The sequence below is a fragment of the Bufo bufo genome, chromosome 1, assembly GCF_905171765.1.
Source record: "Bufo bufo chromosome 1, aBufBuf1.1, whole genome shotgun sequence".
NCBI lineage: Eukaryota > Metazoa > Chordata > Amphibia > Anura > Bufonidae > Bufo > Bufo bufo.
In genome coordinates, this window is record NC_053389.1 from 39,026,993 (window position 1) to 39,045,645 (window position 18,653).

The following is an 18,653-nucleotide window of genomic DNA, read 5'->3' on the forward strand; positions in this document are numbered from 1 at the left end:
TCTGAAGGCAAAAGGGGGTCCAACACCGTATTAGTATGGTGTTCCTAATAATTCTTTAGGTGAGTGTATATCTGTACGTGTACTATGTATATGTGTATGTGTACTGTATGTATACTGTATGTATGTGTATGTGTACTGTATGTGTACTGTATGTACAGATGCAACTTCGTTAGCGCTCCTCTTTTTTGCATATAGTTACAAACGTAACGCGATTTTCTCTTCTTCACAATAGCAATACATAACATGGCCAGTAGATGGCAGTGTTGAGTACAAAATGAAGCAGTAGTATTCGAATCTGGATATACTGTAACCCTTACCCGTTTTGCTATCATCATGATGTATTATATGGTATCGGCAGTGTTTTAAGGTTAAGAAGGAGGGTAATACTTGCTCACAGATGTAGCAGAGCTGCAGCGAATCGAGTGACTATGTAAAAGTGTAAAGGACAAACTCAGCTCGGTGATCTCTGCCAGCTTTGGTACTTTCAAAATCAGACCGGCAGCCCAAAGCGTTCAAAAGTGCAACCCACCCACCCCCCCCCCCCTTATGTTAAACTTTTCTACGAAATGCGTGAGCGTAAAATAAAAAAGCCTAATGCGATATAGAGACATAGTCCGGGGAGGTCCCTGGAAGTGGAGCCGCCTGAGCCTTTTTATTAAAACAAACATATACAGCGCCTCACCTCCAGCCTCAACTAGACTGATAAATTACTCTGCTCCACTACTTTAATTATGTATATGGGATGCAAAATAAATCACCCAACTGCAGCACCTCAATCAATCACTTTTAAATGATAATTGTGTCTGGGTGAATCAATCTTTTCATTTCTGACATTTTGCTAATTTTAGTTCTTCCGTGGTAATGCTATGCCAGGCGGAGTCCTAATGGCCATTCCCATTAATAACACTAGGTTTCATTCATAGAGCACTGCAGCCAATGGGATACATTTTCCCATGGTCACGAGAGCCAATCAGGGACAGTCCCCAGGTAATTAAGGTTAATTGCTGATGACAGGTTGTCAAAACACTGGTTTCAAAATGTATCCCATTGGTTGCCTATTCAGTATTCTATGAATGAAACCTATTTTTAGTAATGTGAATGGCCAGAGGAGGGCATGTGACTCTTTCAGCCAATGAAAACACTCCTCCAGGGTATATAAGGACCAGCCAGAAAAGAAAATGGCAGTCCCCTTTATGTTTAAAGTCGAAATACTGACCTTTTGTTTTTTATTGACCCTTATATATGGGTTTTGCTATGGACATGAGATATGACCCGATCCAGCCCACATTTTTCTGATACCTACCTGCTTGTTAGTGTGGGACACTGTGAATACACTTTATTTCAACTTAATTGAGACTTTGGATCCTTGCTGAACTCACAGCACTTATTTTACGTGTGATCCTCATGCAATACATGTACTTATAAATAACAAGGATGTGGGGAGATAGGTACTGAACTGCATTTATGTATTTGCCATTATAGCGATAAATAATGTTGATTTATTGATATCTATGGTATAAAAAACATATTTGTACTGTATGTATTTTTTTTTATTTAATTAGGCGATTAGGCTATCTTTTTATGCTTATTTTTTATTTTTTTTTACATTTTTAATCATTAGTAGTATGTTATCTCACAGTGCTATTTGTTAAATAAACTTAGATGCAAGACCAGCAGAGGGTGTGCACACCAAAAAGTTTTACTTTTAGGGTACTTTCACACTAGCGTTTTTATTTTCCGGCGCTGAGTTCCGTCCTAGGGGCTCAAATCCGGAAAAGAACTGATCAGTTTTATCCCCATGCATTCTGAATGGAGAGTAATCCGTTCAGGATGCATCAGGATGTCTTCAGTTCAGTCTTTTTGACTGATCAGGCTTTTCAGAAAAACGTAGCATGCTGTATTTTTACCTCCGGCCAAAAATCCTGAACACTTTGACTGAACGCCGGATCCGGTCTTTTTCTCATTGACTTGCATTAACGCCGGATCTGGCGCTGTGTGTTCAGTCAAACCGGATCCGGCTTTTGCATGTTAAACCCGAAAAATGTGAAGAAAAAGTTAAAGTCAATAAATGGCGGATCCGTTTTTTCCAATACATTTTTTCATTGTGATCAAAATCCTGATCAGGATTCAAATGTAATCCGTTTTCATACAATTTTCCGGATCCGGCGGCCAGTTACGGTGTCGGAATTGAACGCCGGATTAAAACAACGCTAGTGTGAAAGTAGCCTTAGATCGATAACGGGGGTAGATAGCATAATAATATCATACTTGGTTTGGATTGCACCAGTATGATATTAATAAGCGCTATAGCTGGGTTATATTACTGCCTGTGTAATTTTAACATATTCTTATATGTACCGATCATATTTTTTAAATAAAAAAAATACATACAGTACAAATATGTTTTCTATACCATAGATATCAATAAATCAACATTATTTATCAGATAGTATATACAGTACACTGGAGATTACAAGACTAATAAAAGTGTGAAATAGATATAGTGTTTTGTACAGTATAATGTACATAGATAGGTAGGTAGAAAAGAGGAGGAAGGAGTACAAAGACTGTGGCATTGAATTTCCATTAACCCAGTTGCCGTACAATGCGTGCACCCATCCCCCAAATTTCCTATTCATTGTTCACCAGGGAAACTCCTTTTGTATGTACTTGCAACCTTAATGTATCGCACTGACCACTGCGTTCTTCCACTCCTACTATTACCCCACTTCCCCTGACGAAGCCACACAGTGGCAAAACATGTCGGGAGGGGTGTTACAGTGTAGAGCTTAACTTTTAGACAGTTTTGCAGCAAGGAGTTTCATTGTAGCTAACGAAGCAGCTTAGGGCAAGTTAGAATCGGTGTATGAATAGTGGATAGGTATATAGGGAATTAGTAAACAGCCGCGACTGGAATTACTGGCAGAAGATAGGGTTAATATAGCAGTATAAGCTAATCTCAGCTAATGGAATGGAAGCACGCAGTGGTCAGTGCAATACATTAAGGTTGCAAGTACATACAAAAGGATCGACTAATGGTGTACATTGCAGTATTATACCTCAGTATCGCTGACTACACTGCCTGCGCCTGACTCTGGTGAACAGCTGATGTGTGTGTAGGGCTCGCAAAGCTGGCCACGCACAGATAGACTGCTGGGTTGATCGAATATAGTAAAATACCCATATCCCTGCCAGACTCAATTTTGGCACAGTACGTTAATGCAATATATCTATCCTCACTAACTATTGACATCAACCTGTCTACTACAGAAATATAAATATAACACCTGAATAGGTGTCTATAATTACTGAATAAGGGGACAGGATCCCTTGGTTGCCGCTGGTAATTACTAGCAGCTACTAGTTCAGTAGATATAAAACCCCACTACACACTGACAATTTGAAACATATTTTTTTCTATTACACTTATGTTTAAAGAATGATGAAATAAAGATATATATTTTAATATTAGATAGAGAGCCTGTGGATGCTTGCGATTTTCACGCAACCCCATTCACTTCTATGGGGCCTGCGTTGCTTGGAAAACGCACAAAGAGGAGCATGCTGCGATTTTCACGCAACGCACAAGTGATGCGTGAAAATAACTGCTTATCTGCACAGCCCCATAGAAATGAATGGGTCCGGATTCAGTGCGGGTGCACTGCGTTCACCTCACGCATTGCAGATGCACGGAAATCTCGCCCGTGTGAAAGGGGCCTTACAAGTGGAGTACGTGTTTATTAACTAAAATCAGGAAAATAGCTAAAATAATGACCAGCAATAAAAAAGGGCAATGAATAAAAAGTTGCAATAAATTTAAACTAGTGATAGATCCAGGAGCATACACAAACAAATAAATTAATATCCCATAAATATCATAGTTTATGTAGCAGCACCTGAGTTAAATAGTGTTCCAATTGACAGAGGGGAATAAGACAAGTTCAGTTCCCTTCCATATTGTAATATAATTGTAGCAGCATAGAATAGGAGAATAGAGAATATATATATATGTATCCAAGTTCACAGCAATTTGTTGCAGTATAGACAAGGTGGCAGTAGTTGGTAAGTAACTATCAATGTCAGCGCTTCGATCTTTTAATGGAATTTGCCATATAACAGAGACAGCAGGCTGTTAGTGAAGGACCTATTTATGGGATAATAATTTATTTGTTTGTGTATGCTCCTGGATCTATCACTATTTTATATGTGTTGCTATTTTTTATTCATTGCTATTTTTTATTGCTGGTCATTATTTTAGCTATTGTCCTGATTTAAGTTAATAAACACGTACTCCACTTGTAAGTGTTGCCTGCTACTATTTATTTATTTACAACTAGATTGGGTGAGTCTTTCAGCAGTGCACCTATCCATTATTACTCCTGGTTGAGCAAGCCAATATTTTTAAATGTGAAAAACTTGCATTCATTTTTAAATTATTATTTTTGCATTTTTCCTATTTACATACATTTACATATATTTTATTGATTTATTTATATAAGGACCAGTCAGAAAAGAAAATGGCAGTCTACATTTTTTGGGAGGCAGAGATACTGTCCTTTTTTATTTTTTATTTACCCTGGATATTCTGGAGCGTTTCCTGACCTCCTGTCATAAGGCCCATTAACCCTTTCATCCCCTTGCTTCCATCACAGTTCTACAGTACCTCACGCTGAGCGGCAGTATAACCAGAAGCGCAGTGAAAGGCACCAGCAGTGAAAGGGTTTCCAGCAGGAAAATAACCTGCACTTTCAGCCATCTGCAGACAATACCCCCCTTGCCCCAAACAGGGAGTTCCTTTTGTCTCCGGGCTTTCAGTGAATGGGAGGGCAGGGCATCAGTGTGATAGATCAGAGATATATGTGTTTATACATGTGTGCATATGTGTGTGTATATATGTGTGTGTCTGTGTATACATGCATGTATGTATATATATGTTTGTGTGTGTATATAAATATATATACATATATATATATATATTTATTATGTGTGTGTGTATATATATATATATATATATATATATATACATATTATAATTATATTATTATTATTTATATTATAACATAACTTGTAATATATTTTATATTTGCAAAAAATGCATTGCCAGTTATCAATAATATCAGTTTTTACATTTCTATCAAGTCATGCATTGCGATTGGTAGTGGAACTATGTATATACACAATATACTGCTGCACTGGAAATAAATATAACATAAAACACTTCTGAGGACTTAAGCTTATATTAGCAAATCGAATGTTAGTCAGTTCCTGTAAAGAGCCTTTGTTCTGCTAAAGAAAGTACTGTGAGCACTACTCCCTTTTTTTTCTTGGAGAGCAATAGATACCTGAATATATAAATGTAATTACAAACATATAATATACATTCACTAAAGAATTATTAGGAACACCTGTTCTATTTCTCATTAAAGGGTTTCTATCACTTCCTATGACATATTTAGGTGTCAGACACTAGCGATCCACTAGTGTCTGCTCTAACAAACCATCCTAATATGATAGGCTTTGGGGCAGCCGTTTTGCTAAAATAACAACTTATATCTATATGCTAATGAGCCACTAGGTGCTATGGGGGCGTCATTAGCACCTAGAGGCTCCGTCTACCTTCATAAACTGTTGCCGCCCATCGCGTCCCTCCAGCCCACCCATCTCCTGCTGAATGCGATCCTCTCCGTGCGCGTCTCTGTTCTGCGCATGCGCAGTGAATGTCTGACCGCTTCCCTGCTCAGACATCTCCACTGCGCCTGTTCCTCGGAGCACTATTATGTCATCGGCGCAGGCGCAGTGGAGATGTCTGAGCAGGGAAGCGGTCAGACATTCACTGCGCATGCGCAGAACAGAGACGCGCACGGAGAGGATCTCATTCAGCAGGAGATGGGCGGGCTGGAGGGACGCGCTGGGCGGCGGCAGTGTATGAAGGTAGACGGAGCCTCTAGGTGCTAATGACGCCCCCATAGCACCTAGAGGCTCATTAGCAGATAGATATAAGTTGTTATTTTAGCAAAACGGCTGCCCCAAAACCTATCATATTAGGATGGTTTGTTAGAGCAGACACTAGCGGATCGCTAGTGTCTGACACCTAAATATGTCATACCAAGTGATAGAAACCCTTTAATGCAATTATCTAGTCAACCAATCACATGGCAGTTGCTTCAATGCATTTAGGGGGGTGGTCCTGGTCAAGACAATCTCCTGAACTCCAAACTTATTGTCAGAATGGGAAAGAAAGGTGATTTAAGCAATTTTGAGCATGGCATGGTTGTTGGTGCCAGACGGGCCGGTCTGAGTATTTCACAATCTGCTCAGTTACTGGGATTTTCACGCACAACCATTTCTAGGGTTTACAAAGAATGGTGTGAAAAGGGAAAAACATCCAGTATGCGGCAGTCCTGTGGGCAAAAATGCCTTGTGGATGCTAGAGGTCAGAGGAGAATGGGCCGACTGATTCAACCTGATAGAAGAGCAACGTTGACTGAAATAACCACTCGTTACAACCGAGGTATGCAGCAAAGCATTTGTGAAGCCACAACACGCACAACCTTGAGGCGGATGGGCTACAACAGCAGAAGACCCCGCTGGGTACCACTCATCTCCACTACAAATAGGAAAAAGAGGCTACAATTCTCACGAGCTCACCAAAATTGGACTGTTGAAGACTGGGAAAATGTTGCCTGGTCTGATGAGTCTCGATTTCTGTTGAGACATTCAAATGGTAGAGTCCGAATTTGGCGTAAACAGAATGAGAATATGTATCCATCCTCTGATGGCTACTTCCAGCAGGATAATGCACCATGTCACAAAGCTCGAATAATTTCAAATTGGTTTCTTGAACATGACAATGAGTTCACTGTACTAAAATGGCCCCCACAGTCACCAGATCTCAAGCCAATAGAGCATCTTTGGGATGTGGTGGAACAGGAGCTTCATGCCCTGGATTCTAAACATTTCTAAACATTTCTAAAGAATGCTATCAGCACCTTGTTGAATCAATGCCGCGTAGAATTAAGGCCGTTCTGAAGGCAAAAGGGGGTCCAACACCGTATTAGTATGGTGTTCCTAATACATTTTTAGGTGAGTGTATGTCTGGGCTATGGGGTAGAGTGGCAAGACGAAAGCCTTTTCTTACGAAGAAAAACATTCAAGCCAGGCTACATTTTGCAAAAACACATCTGAAGTCTCCCAAAAGCATGTGGGAAAAGGTGTTATAGTCTGATAAAACCAAGGTTGAACATTTTGGCCATAATTCCAAAAGATATGTTTGGAGCAAAAACAACACTGCACATCACCAAAAGAACACCATACCCACAGTGAAGCATGGTGGTGGCAGCATCATGCCAAGGGGCTGTTTTTCTTCAGCTGGAACTGGGGCCTTAGTTAAGCTAGAAGGAATTATGAACAGTTCCAAATACCAGTCAATATTGGCACAAAACCTTCAGGCTTCTGTTAGAAAGCTGAACATGAAGAGGAACTTCATCTTTCAGCATTACAACGACCCAAAGCATACATCCAAATCAACAAAGGAACGGCTTCAACAGAAGAAGATTAAAGTTTTGGAATGGCCCAGCCAGAGCCCAGACCTGAATCCGAGTGAAAATTTGTGGGGTGATCTGAAGAGGGCTGTGCACAGGAGATGCCCTCGCAATCTGACAGATTTGGAGTGTTTTTGCAAAGAAAAGTGGGCAAATCTTGGCAAGTCAAAATGTGCCATGCTGATAGACTCATACCCAAAAAGATTGAGTGCTGTAATAAAATCAAAAGGCGCTTCAACAAAGTATTAGTTTAAGGGTGTGCACACTTATGCAACCATATTATTTTATTTTATTTTATTTTTTTCCCTCTACCTAAAAGATTTCAGTTTGTTTTTCAATTGAGTTGTAAAGGTTATAGGTCACATTAAAGGTAGGAAAAAGTTCTGAAATCATTTATCTTTGACTCATTTTTTTACATCACAGAAACCTGACATTTTAACAGGGGTGTGTAGACTTTTTATATCCACTGTATATATATATTGTAAGGGATGGTGAAAAAAATATACACTGAAGAAAATGGTGGCTCACTAACTGTTCCACGTTTGGAAGGTGCACTGCCCCACAGCACTCCCAAATGCTGGTAAGAGTGATTGGATAAATTTTAAGAGGATTTGGGGGTTACTCGATATATGGCAAATAATGGACAGGTGTATAAGGGTTTATCAAAGGATACTTTATCAGATATACTCACTAAACATGATTAAAAATGATTAATAACATAGTTAATAGTAAAACCATGATCAATGGTAAAAATCATAATCATATTAGACGTCTAGTAACATATGGTGAGAAAACGTGCAAATTGGCAAGATAGCAGCAAATTTGATTGATTGGTGAATTAGATGGTTGTTCACCACAGTCTCAATAGGCTCCTATCTGAGGAGACAAGTCAGTTGGATGAATACAATGTGTGTATCGCAGTGGTATCCACACAATAGGACTCAGTTTTAGAATCTCTCTTAGGATTCTACCACATATGCTGGATGAGGAAAGACCAATTATCAGACAGTATTCTTATTGGTACGGTGCAGTACTTTACCGCTCTTGACGTCCGCTTTTGGCGATCCACTTGTACAAGGTGAAGTTAATCTTCGCTGTAGACTGCGAGGGCCTGTGTAGTGTTGGTCCCTGCTGTGACCTGCAAGGACCTGTGTGGCGTCCCACGTGGTTCTCGAGCGGGTCACGTGATCAAGGGTTTAGGCCGAGCTTTATTCCATATTTGGGTACAAAGGTCTTTTTACAAATATTGTTAGGTTTCCCGGGTATATATTCATGCGTACCAGAGCGCTCTTTCTTGGTAGCTCTTCCTTGATATTCCCTCACTGTTATTTACCAAACGCGTTTCGGGGTAGAAAAACCCCTTCCTCAGTGGTTTAAACAGTGATGTTCCGAGCTCTTCCTTTTATATAGTGTCTATGGATATTGCAATGTATGCTGGGACAGTGAGGGATTTTTGGAAAGCATGGAAACGGATCCCGATATATTGTACCGGGACTCACATGTAGATTAATAATAAATCATTGTCCATCATATTAGATTGTGACATTATTCCGCACATATTCTCATTCATGATTTCCATCATAGCATCCTAAGGGCAGTTGTATGTATACTAATTGTCCTTTTTCTGTGTTTTTTCTTGCCATAGAATAAAAGCATCAAAAAAGCTTTAACAAATGTTTAAGACCATTAAAACATGAGACCATTTGTATAAAATATCAATATAGATGTAAAAGATCAAAGAGGGCCAAAAAACGCACATGCAATTTCTGTGCGTTTTCAATGCGTTTATTTCTCAAAAAAAGGCTTGTATATATGTGGGAAGGCTTGTTTATATGCCTGCTGGTATCAAAATACACGTAATTGATAAAATAATGAGGTGCATTAGTGCTATGAAGGAGGCAAAAACGCACATGCTATTCCTGTGCGTTTGCAATGTGTTTTCTATCTACCTGTTTGGTTCAAATCCATATTTATGTTTGTATGTATATGTACACACATATATATATATATATATATATATATATATATATATATATATATGTATTATACATATATGTATAGTTGCTGGTTATTAACTGTGTCAAAATAAACTTGAGTGGTAAAGTGATAAAGTGCAATTGTGAATCCATTATGACATGGAACATTTATTATGATACATATAGAAACCAACAGAACGCACATGCGCTTCCTGTGCGTCTTCGATATCCTTTTTCTACAGTTGATAGGAGGCAATCTGGAACTGTGTCTCATTGGGTCACTACGTCTCATTGGATTAAGCTCCTTGTTCAATTCAGATGTACATGAGTGATAAGATGTACAGGTATAGATGGATATGAATGAGTGTTAATGGGGGCGCAGGCCTACCAGGAAGGGGAGATCTGGGTGCTGGGAAACAGCCGGACACAGATGTCACATTCCTAATAGGCCGTCGCCCCATTACAAAAATCCAAAGAGTTCCATTTCAGCATTTAAACCCTTTGGAATCAGAGTGTCGAAATCAAAAATCCTCTTTGATTCAGTTCTAGACATCTGGAGGATGTGATTCCCCCCTCTCCATGGGTGTTTGACTTTTTCAAGTGCCGTATATACAAGAGTAGATGGATCATTGTTATGGTAATCCCTATAATGTTTGGATAGAGAATGTAATTTGTATCCTTTCCTTATGTTTGTAACATGCTCTGATATTCTCTTCTTTAGGGTTATTTTTGTTCTCCTTATGTACTGTTTATGACATGGACATTCAATCAAATATATTATATTTATAGAGTCACATGTTAAGCCCTCTTTGATGTCAAGTGAAAAAGAGTTCTGTGTCGACAATACCTTTACAGTTTTCTTGGGGAAAGAAGTAATCCTACAATTAGAGCAACGTTCACATCTATGGAAACCATTAAAAGATAACCAATTTTGTTTATTTGAAATGGTTTTGTTTTTTACCAAAGGGGCAATTTTTAAGCCCTAATTGGGGACCTTGGTATAGGTAATCTGAGGTGTACTTGTGAGCATTGGTCCGATTATCTTGTCCCCAAGTAGATGATGCCAATATTTTTTAATAATTCTTTCTGTAACTTTATATTGTGCATGAAACGGTAAGATCATTCTCAAGGTTTCATCCATCATTTGTGTCTGCCTGGGAACAAAAAAATCTTCCCTTTTCATTGTTCTAACTGCTCCCAAGGATTCCTCCAACACATGAATAGGATAATCTTTATTGAGGAACTGTTGTTTTAGGGTCTCAGCTTCTATTTCAAAATGCTCATCTTGGGTGCAGTTGCGTTTCAACCTTCTAAATTGACTTTTTGGGACATTTATCAACCATCTGGGCAGATGGCAACTAGTATATAGTATATAACCGTTTTTTGCCACTGGTTTATGGTGGGTACTACACAGTTGTCTATCCTCCTCCACCTTCATATCAAGATCTAGAAACTGTATATTCGTATTACTAGTGGTGGAGGTGAATTTTAGGTTTTTGTCATTTAGATTTATATTTTCGAGGAAAACAGCTAAGGCCATAGGTGTGTCCTGCCACACAAAAATAATATCATCTATATAGCGCCCTCAGAGTACCAGACTCGTCCCCAGCAGTGGTTGTATGACGGCAGATTCCCACTGTGCCATAAATGAATTGGCATAACTGGGGGCGAATCTGGTACCCATGGCGGTGCCTTGGCGTTGTACATAAAAGGTGAAATAGTTATGGGTCTATATATATTTAACCCCTTTTATTAAAAAAAGATATTTGTTCCCCTTTCATAGTATTGTTTGAAACAAGTTGTTGATGGAGAGCCTCCAGTCATTGTGTGTGATCAATAATTGTGTACAGGGAATTTACGTCCAACGTACCCAAAATCCATTCCTTTTTGTAGTTGATTTCCTCCAATATTTTAATTATATCAGTTGTGTCCTTGATGTATGAAGGTATGTTTTTTACAACAGGCTGTATCAGTTTATCAATATATCTAGACAAAATGGAAGAGATGGAATTGATCCATGATATTATGGGTCTTCCTGGGGACTTTCTCAAATCTTCATGGATTTTGGGAATACAATATAGTACCGGTAGTCTTTTCTGGGTGTCCATAATATATTTAGCTTCCTGTTCTAAAAGGATACCAGAGACAGTGCCCTTTTTACCATATTGTACAAGTCGTTTAAAATGTTCCTCTGTGGGGTCTTGTTTAAGTTTGACTTGTCTCCTCAGATAGGAGCCTATTGAGACTGTGGTGAACAACCATCTAATTCACCAATCAATTGAATTTGCTGCTATCTTGCCAATTTGCACGTTTTCTCACCATATGTTACTAGACGTCTAATATGATTATGATTTTTACTATTGTTCATGGTTTTACTATTAACTATGTTTTTAATCATTTTTAATCATGTTTAGTGAGTATATCTGATAAAGTATCCTTTGATAAACCCTTATACACCTGTCCATTATTTGCCATATATCGAGTGACCCCCAAATCCTCTTACAATTTATCCAATCACTCTTACCAACATTTGGAAGTGCTGTGGGGCAGTGCACCATCCAAACATGGAACAGTGAGTGAGCCTCCATTTTTTTCTGTGTATATTTTTTTTTCACCATCCCTTTTTGGCTGAGCTCCCACTAATCCATCATGGATATTTGGCAACATATGGACAGTAAATACAAGATGATCGAAACCTACAATTTCAATACATCTGTAGAAAATTGTGATAAACCTGAGGAAAATATTGATGAATGTTTTTGCAATTTAGAAAAGCTCCTACACAAGCAGCTACGAAAAAAATGGGAAATAAGAGCTCTAAATCAATATATACCGAGTTTTGATCCCTAAAGACTTAACACTAACCAAAACACCAGCGTCAGACTTATTAAATGACACTTTCAAAAAAGAGTGGGACACTTTCCTCAAGGCACAATCTAGTAATTTGATCCACATTATTATTAATAGACGTACACAAATTTTGGCTGACATTATGGAACAAATGACGGATTTGAAAAAAACTGTAGATCAATTCCCAAACACAGAACAAGTACATAAATGGCAACAAAGAATATGTAGAAATTTGGACACATTAGAAAAAGAGATTATAAATAAAAAGTCCAAAAAATTGAAAAACTCTAGCACAAATGATGTTTGCAACACGATTACAGAGGAGGATACCAATAATGAACCTATACAATCACAAGGGACACATGATACAAACAAGAGGGAATATTCGAACCAATATAATATATCCACTTCCAACCGATATGAGTCACTCTCCTCTCCCCTTTTTTTAGACCATACCCCCCCCCCCCACCACAGGACCAAATCGAAGAGAACTCGCACACCAACCCCGACAAGAAAAAATATGAGGGAACACAGGCAGCCACACCAATACAATTTAAGACAACAAACACCTGTGAGGGACATACCACAGAGACAGAACCACAATCACCATTACCCATCACAGAATCATTATGTACCTCGGAACTACGAAATGAGGGAACACACAAGGACACAGTCGTACACAAACGAAGGAAGATTCGCAGAGGAAGGCACTCTAAGAAGAAACAGGCACAATCAACAAAAACCATATTGAATGTAGTTAATCTGAGCAATGCCCAATTCACAAATGCACAAATAACTTTACTCAACAAAGGTTTAAAATATGCCCCTACTGCCAAGTTAGACGAGTTCTCTATCTATATAGGGGTGGAGAAATTTGTCAGAAAACTATGTTTAAAAACTAATGGGGATGCAGATAGTGCCAGTTACCAACATACAAATCTGAAGGTGACTTCAAAAAGATACCGAAAGCAAGAAATTAGCCACCAAATAGCAACCTTCAAAAAATGTGTGGAAAATGACCTGAGGTGAATAACGGGACATAATATAAAACATAACCTCACTAGAAAGGAAATAGAGGCGATAAAACAGTTGCAATCAATTAATGAAATCACAATAAGACCAGCTGATAAGGGGGGAGCTATTGTGATCCTCAACACAGATGATTATATACAGGAATGTTTAAGAGAGTTAGAGGATGGGATCACATACATCAAACTTAAACAAGACCCCACAGAGGAATATTTTAAACGACTTGTACAATATTGTAAAAAGGGCACTGTCTCTGGTATCCTTTTAGAACAGGAAGCTAAATATATCATGGACACCCAGAAAAGACTACCGGTACTATATTGTATTCCCAAAATCCATAAAGATTTGAGAAAGCCCCCAGGAAGACCCATAATATCTGGTACTCTGGCGGCGCTATATAGATGATATTATTTTTGTGTGGCAGGACACACCTATGGCCTTAGCTGTTTTCCTCGAAAATATAAATCTAAATGACCAAAAACTCAAATTCACCTCCACCACTAGTAATACGAATATACAGTTTCTAGATCTTGATATTAAGGTGGAGGAGGATAGACTACTGTGTAGTACCCACCATAAACCAGTGGCAAAAAAACGGTTATATACTATATACTAGTTGCCATCTGCCCAGATGGTTGATAAATGTCCCAAAAATTCAATTTAGAAGGTTGAAACTCAACTGCACCCAAGATGAGCAATTTGAAATAGAAGCTGAGACCCTAAAACAACAGTTCCTCAATAAAGATTATCCTATTCATGTGTTGGAGGAATCCTTGGGAGCAGTTAGAACAATGAAAAGGGAAGATTTTTTTGTTCCCAGGCAGACACAAATGATGGATGAAACCTTGAGAATGATCTTACCATTTCATGCACAATATAAAGTTACAGAAAGAATTATTAAAAAATATTGGCATCATTTATTTGGGGACAAGATAATCGGACCAATGCTCACAAGTACAACTCAGATTACCTATACCAAGGTCCCCAATTTGGGCTTAAAAATTGCCCCTTCGGTAAAAAACAAAACCATTTCAAATAAACAAAATTGGTTATCTTTTAATGGTTTCCATAGATGTGAACGTTGCTCTAATTGTAGGATTACTTCTTTCCCCAAGAAAACTGTAAAGGTATTGTCGACACAGAACTCTTTTTCACTTGACATCAAAGAGGGCTTAACATGTGACTCTATAAATATAATATATTTGATTAAATGTCGATGTCATAAACAGTACATAAGGAGAACAAAAAGAACCCTAAAGAAGAGAATATCAGAGCATGTTACAAACATAAGGAAAGGATACGAATTACATTCTCCATCCAAACATTATAGGGATTACCATAAAAATGATCCATCTACTCTTGTATATACGGCACTTGAAAAAGTCAAACACCCATGGAGAGGGGGGAATCACATCCTCCAGATGTCTAGAACTGAATCAAAGAGGATTTTTGATTTCAACACTCTGATTCCAAAGGGTTTAAATGCTGTAATGGAACTCTTTGGATTTTTGTAATGGGGCGACGGCCTATTAGGAATGTGACATCTGTGTCCGGCTGTTTCCCAGCACCCAGATCTCCCCTTCCTGGTAGGCCTGCGCCCCCATTAACACTCATTAATATCCATCTATACCTGTACATCTCATCACTCATGTAAATCTGAATTGAACAAGGAGCTTAATCCAATGAGACGTAGTGACCCAATGAGACACAGTTCCAGATTGCCTCCTATCAACTGTAGAAAAAGGATATCGAAGACGCACAGGAAGCGCATGTGCGTTCTGTTGGTTTCTATATGTATCATAATAAATGTTCCATGTCATAATGGATTCACGACTGCACTTTATCACTTTACCACTCACATTTATTTTGACACAATTAATAACCAAATTATCTGCCTGAAGAGACGTATGAGGGACAAAATAATAAATAGTTTATTAAATAGAAATTGATAAACGGGAAACTGAATATCACGTCTGTGACTGTCAGGCTTCCAGACTAGAAAACAGTGATGTAGGAGGGGTATAAAATCCTCACCACTGTAAAGGAGTCCGGACTGAAGATCCCATCCAGCTAGCACATCGGTGCTAATATAAGCTGGCAGGGGATCAAAACACGGCTCAAGGGGTTGAACCAGGTATGGGTGTGTTTGTTGTGAATCTATTTGGCTGGGTGATATGAGATAGCTGGCAAGTGACTAAAACCCCAACAGGGTAAGGCACCCACCAAGGTGTATGTGGGTGCTCACTCAGCTATCTCAGTCCACCTAATAAGCCTAAGGTATAATATCGATCACAGACCCCATATGCTCGAGTCAGCAGTAGCGCTGCTCAATCAGAGTAACACCCTGCCTGGAGAGCCGTGTAAGAAAACCAGAGGATCACCGGCTCAACGCGTTTCGCTATGGCCGTATGAGCCACAATTCATCAGGAGCGAAGCGAGAATCTCTGTTATGATAAAGTGTGCCTGTACGGCAGAATCACCTCACACTGTTGTGTGTAGAGGTATTCGGCGCTATGGTGGCCGTGCGCGGCCGTTTGAACGCCGAAAAGATATCGAGTAAACCCCGCCTACAAAGGGGGCGTGTGTAAGCGCTCGGTCAAATCAAAGAAAGGCGCGTCATCTGACATGCACCCCCGATCCGCCCAGCACCCTCATCACATCACACACCTCCATACTAGCATAACAAATGCCCATGTAAATAGGGGGAATCGAAAGTCGCGGCCAGGAATATATCACTTACACGTCTGGCACCAAAGTTGGCTAAATCGAGGGACCGCAAGTTGATGACATCACAGTAAGTATATATACATGTACAAAAAAGCAAAAAAGAAGAAAGAACCGTATCCAGCAGGCATAAATAAAAGGAAACTAGCAGACATAGTGACATGAATCAAGAAGCAAGCCCCGCCTTCCTAAATCCAGTATATACATATGGAGGGCATCAAGAAGATACAGGGGGCAATTAGATGAGCAAACTGAACAAAATTTCCATTGCATATGGTCAAAATTATTTAACCACATAGATACGCAAAGCGACACAGCAGAAAGTATCCATATTGTGGTCCCTGAGGCTCAAATGAAGCATGAATATGAAATTGCTTCATTTAACCCACTAGGGTGCATGGTTTGTAATCTAAAAATCCACATCGCTTCTTTTTGGAGCAATAGAGTATCTATATCTCCACCGCGTATGGATTTTTTGGGCATCACAATGCCCTGGACCCTCAGCACATCCGGATTCCCAGCATGTACATCCCGTACATGGCGGGACACCGTAGTATCTCTCGAGTTCCGGATGTCTGATAGATGTTCTCCTATCCTCCGCCTCAATTCACGCTTTGTCTTTCCCACGTACTGAAGGCCACAGTTACAGGTAATAAGATTTACTAGACCCACCGAGGTACATCTAATAAAAGACCGAATCTCATATCTTATTCCACTAGTGGTACTGATAAACGAGTCTCCCTTAGTGATAAATTTGCATATAATGCATGAACCACAAGGGAAATTGCCTTTGGCTGAACTTTTAAGCCAAGTTACAGTAGTGGGCCGAGTGTAGAGGCTATGCACCAATCGGTCACGTAAATTGGAACCACGTCTGTACGTGACCAATGGGCGATCAGAAAGTGACGATCCAATGTCCGGGTCCGATTGTAAAATTGACCAGTGGTTTTGGAGTATTTCCCGAACTTATCGGTGGGCCTTATCGAAATTAGCCAGGATGCGTGGTGTCAAATCCACATTCTCCCTATTTCTAGGGCCCTGTTTACGAACAGGGGATACCCAGAATACACCCTGAAAAAGGCGTACCATCATGCCATGAACACCAATCGTAGCCAGTTACTGACCCCTAGAAATAGGGAGAATGTGGATTTGACACCACGCATCCTGGCTAATTTCGATAAGGCCCACCGACAAGTTCGGGAAATACTCCAAAACCACTGGTCAATTTTACAATCGGACCCGGACATTGGATCGTCACTTTCTGATCGCCCATTGGTCACGTACAGACGTGGTTCCAATTTACGTGACCGATTGGTGCATAGCCTCTACACTCGGCCCACTACTGTAACTTGGCTTAAAAGTTCAGCCAAAGGCAATTTCCCTTGTGGTTCATGCATTATATGCAAATTTATCACTAAGGGAGACTCGTTTATCAGTACCACTAGTGGAATAAGATATGAGATTCGGTCTTTTATTAGATGTACCTCGGTGGGTCTAGTATATCTTATTACCTGTAACTGTGGCCTTCAGTACGTGGGAAAGACAAAGCGTGAATTGAGGCGGAGGATAGGAGAACATCTATCAGACATCCGGAACTCGAGAGATACTACGGTGTCCCGCCATGTACGGGATGTACATGCTGGGAATCCGGATGTGCTGAGGGTCCAGGGCATTGTGATGCCCAAAAAATCCATACGCGGTGGAGATATAGATACTCTATTGCTCCAAAAAGAAGCGATGTGGATTTTTAGATTACAAACCATGCACCCTAGTGGGTTAAATGAAGCAATTTCATATTCATGCTTCATTTGAGCCTCAGGGACCACAATATGGATACTTTCTGCTGTGTCGCTTTGCGTATCTATGTGGTTAAATAATTTTGACCATATGCAATGGAAATTTTGTCCAGTTTGCTCATCTAATTGCCCCCTGTATCTTCTTGATGCCCTCCATATGTATATACTGGATTTAGGAAGGCGGGGCTTGCTTCTTGATTCATGTCACTATGTCTGCTAGTTTCCTTTTATTTATGCCTGCTGGATACGGTTCTTTCTTCTTTTTTGCTTTTTTGTACATGTATATATACTTACCGTGATGTCATCAACTTGCGGTCCCTCGATTTAGCCAACTTTGGTGCCAGACGTGTAAGTGATATATTCCTGGCCGCGACTTTCGATTCCCCCTATTTACATGGGCATTTGTTATGCTAGTATGGAGGTGTGTGATGTGATGAGGGCGCTGGGCGGATCGGGGGTGCATGTCAGATGACGCGCCTTTCTTTGATTTGACCGAGCGCTTACACACGCCCCCTTTGTAGGCGGGGTTTACTCGATATCTTCTCGGCGTTCAAACGGCCGCGCACGGCCACCATAGCGCCGAATACCTCTACACACAACAGTGTGAGGTGATTCTGCCGTACAGGCACACTTTATCATAACAGAGATTCTCGCTTCGCTCCTGATGAATTGTGGCTCATACGGCCATAGCGAAACGCGTTGAGCCGGTGATCCTCTGGTTTTCTTACACGGCTCTC